The sequence below is a fragment of the Dipodomys spectabilis genome, unplaced genomic scaffold, assembly GCF_019054845.1.
Source record: "Dipodomys spectabilis isolate Male_0828 unplaced genomic scaffold, ASM1905484v1 ptg000121l, whole genome shotgun sequence".
Taxonomy (NCBI): Eukaryota; Metazoa; Chordata; class Mammalia; order Rodentia; family Heteromyidae; genus Dipodomys; species Dipodomys spectabilis.
In genome coordinates, this window is record NW_024870798.1 from 2945898 (window position 1) to 2949759 (window position 3862).

The 3862-nt window shown below is 34.3% G+C and overlaps 1 non-coding gene across 1 annotated transcript; it reads left to right on the top strand.

The window, feature by feature from the left end:
• The first annotated feature begins 444 nt into the window (after positions 1-444).
• Positions 445-550, top strand: LOC122115614. Its single transcript, XR_006148813.1, has one exon. It is a non-coding gene; the product is annotated as a U6 spliceosomal RNA (small nuclear RNA).
• Positions 551-3862: the final 3312 nt, after the last annotated feature.

Below are 3862 nucleotides of genomic sequence, written 5' to 3' on the forward strand. Positions count from 1 at the left end.
CAGTCTTTGCAACTTATCATTAGTAAAGTTTCTATAAACTATGAAATGTACATACTTACTAGTACATGCTACCAGAAAAATTATATACTTTATAGAAAAATTTTATGACCTGAAAACAGTCTTGATTTTGCCATATATAAGCAAATCCCAAAATGAAACATATTTAAAACATTAAAACTTTTAACAAACCTTAACATTTGCTGCAATGATCATTATGACAGGTGCCTTGTGTAGAATAATTGAATTCTTCTTCCTACACATCTCATGAACAACAAATATCTGGAATTATTTTGTTTTTGGCATGTCAATCTTGACTTTATTCTTAAATGTGTGCTTATGTAAGAAATACATGGTTCTAAAATTTCACAATTCTTTTTAACTTATTTGTGTTGAATTGTCTAGTTTAAGAAAATCAATTACACTTTACATATAAAAAATTGTTCTGTGCTCAATTTGGCTGCACATACACTAAAATTGGAACATACAGAGAAGATTAGCATGGTCCCTGCACAAGGATGACACGCAACTTAGTGAATCGTTCCATATTTTTAAAACAACAGATGCTGGAAGGGATGTGGCCAGAAGGGAAGCCTATTGCATTCTTGGTGTGAGTGTACACTTGTTCATCCACTTTGGAAAGCAGTTTGGAGGTTCCTCAAAAGACTCCACATAGAGCTGCCCTATTACACAGCAATCCCACTTTTGGGCATTCATCCAAATGATCACAAACAAGTCCATACTAAAACAACCACCACAGCAATGATTATTGTAGCATTATTTGCCATAGCTAAGATATGGAACCAACCCCGATGCCCCTTATTAGAAGAATGGATCAAGAAAACATTCTGTGTGTGTGTGTGTGTGTGTGTGTGTGTGTGTGTGTGTGTGAGTGTGTGTGTGTGTGTGTGTGTGTGTGTGTGTGTGTGAGAATGTACACTTACACAACCACTTTGGAAAGCAGTCTGGTGAGTCCTCAGAAAGCTAAATATTGACGCTCCTTATGGCCCACTCATACCACTTCTAGGCATCTATCCTGAACAACAGGTACCAATATTCAAGGACACATGCACCTCCATGTTTATCGCAGCACTGTTCACAGTAGCTAGGATATGAAAACAACCCATATGTCCCACCAGAGATGAATGGATCTAAAAACTATGGTAACTATACACAACGGAATATTTTCCAGTCATTAGAAAGGACAAAATAATGGCATTAGCAGGGAAATCAATCAACCTACAAGAAATCATGTTGAGTGAGGTAAGCCAAAAGCAAAGAGACAAACATCACATGGTCTCTGTGATAAGTGGATTTTAAATCCAAAATGTAAGGTGATATGACAAAATTAACAACAGTTAAGAAACCAAGGACTTCCACTCATCTGATTGAATCACTACTAAGTAACCCCATTCTGCTGATCAAATGTGCACACTGAAGTGAAACCAGGAAGATGACACAGAACTAGAGGTAATCAAGGAAAAACATACAACAGCTGGATCCATCAGCTGCAATGGACATTGACCAAAATGAAATAAGCAACTCAATGTCACTGAAGGGAAGGAGGAAACAAGTGGGAAAGAGGGAACAGCTGATGCTCTGCAAAACAAAAGAAATGTACATATTTCAAAACAAAAGAAGTATACATATGGGAGAAATAACTCTATTTCATAGCTCAGAGAACTCATAAATGTTGTAGACCATGATAGACAATTTGCTCCATCAAAGTTAGAATGTGTTTGTGACTTTCCCACAATATTGTGAAATTTGGGAAATTATGAAACCACTTAATCACAAGAAAAACATTTGAAAAAATGATGAAGGTGGAAAACTAAGTTGCTCTAAAAAACAAAAAAGGAAAATGTTCTGTGTGTATATGTGTACACACACACACACACACATATTACATATATATACATATATATATATATATATGTATATATATTAATTCTATGCCTCCGTCAGAAAGAATGACATTGCCCAATTTGTTAGGAAATGGAAAGACTTGGAAAAAAATTATATTAACTGATGTAAGCCAAGTCCAAAGAAACATAGGTCCCATGGTATACCTTATTTGCAATAACTAGTATATGTCTGGGATAAGCAGAAAAGTTGAAAAAGCTATGTGTATATGATAGATAAGTTGATGTTAAGCTAAATGACCCCCAAGATAGAGACAGAAGTGGTTTTTCTTTTTTGCTGTTGTTTCTCACATATTTATAATGTAAGATGTGATTTTTTTATATGTTCCTCCCCAACAGTCTAACCCCCGTTTTCAATTTATTTGATGTTGGTGCAGCTGCATCTTGTATATACACTTCTCTAATTTGGGGAGGGAAATGGAAAAAACAACATGCTTAAATAGGAATACAGTTTGACCCATTGTATAACAGTAGATGCACAAGACATTATTTTGAAAAACGAACTTTATAATTTAGGCTGGGGACATTGGGTGGGGCTTGTGGGTGTGAGGAGTGTACTTGTGGAGGTTGAAGGGAAGCAATGGTGGGGGGAAAACAAAGGAGGAGGTAACAATGCTTGATAGGAAATGTACTTATTACTTTGATCATGTAACTATAACCCCTCTGTACAGTATTTTTACAACAAAAATGTATAAAAATGTTTTGAGATGGAAGTTTATTTTGCCTATTTTACCCATATAATATCATTAACAAAGAAATTAATGCAAAATACTGATATGAAGATATTTTGAAAAAGTGAGTGTGTGTGCATTCCTGCATGTTGGCATGCTCAGATTTTGAAATCAGGGCTTCAAGGTCTCGCTACATCTTTCTCTCTAGATTGGTGAGCTACTGTATGAGCTACATCTCCATTCCTGGCCCTTTGCTGGTTCATTAAAATTTTTGAAAAATAATCTCATGAATTTATTTTGCCCTGATTGGCTTCCACAGATCTCAGTCTCCTGAGTAGGTATCCCAAGTAGTTAGGATTACAGGTGTAACAAACCAGCAAATGGCTTTCAGAATAATTTTAAAAGTAGAAGAAAATTTATTTCACAGGGGCCTGTTTTATCATCTCCTAGTTTTAAAGCATTTTAATTGATTATATGTGAATTTTTTCATTCTTGAATTCTTAAAATACAGTAAGTGATGACATTTAAAATATTTAGAACTTTTTAAAACCGATACTGGAACTATGGGACAGAAAAAATTTGCATGTCTTTGGACCATAATTTATAAGCTCAGCTCTGTGCATGATAACCCAATGTCACCAACACAGTCTGTGTTGAAGACAAAATGGAACAGAAAACAATCACCATTCGCAATAACTGCTATGCTATTATTCCTTGGACAATATGAATATTGAATTGAGAGTATCAGAGAATGGAGAGAATTTATCTACCTTTTGTGTATTGCTGAAAGACTTCTGGAAAATTTGACTCATCTCCTTCAACACTGTGGGTCTTGGGCCATGCACTTACTTCCTTTAATTACAATTTTTCCCAACACTGAAATGGTAATAACATTAGCATTATAACAAATTTTATCTTAAGAATTAAGGGTTCTTAGAAAGGTCTACTCTTTCTCATTCTTGTAGAGGCATTATCAGATGAGAAGAACTGTATTTTTTTGTTTGCTTACTTCCATTTATTCTTCAGATTGAAATCTGAACTACTTAAGACTGAAAGAAACCAAAATTAGACATGCAGGCTTTGGAAAGAGCAATCAATGTAAAATAAATAAAATACATATAGCTATGTAACAGGTCTAACTAAATTGTTATATAGTCTCAATTATAAACAGAAAATGATTGAAGCAATATCATGTTATTGAAAATTGAAAAATGTTAGGAGTTGCTTAATTTTTTCCTTTTTACTACCTTGAATTAATTATTTTTGTATACA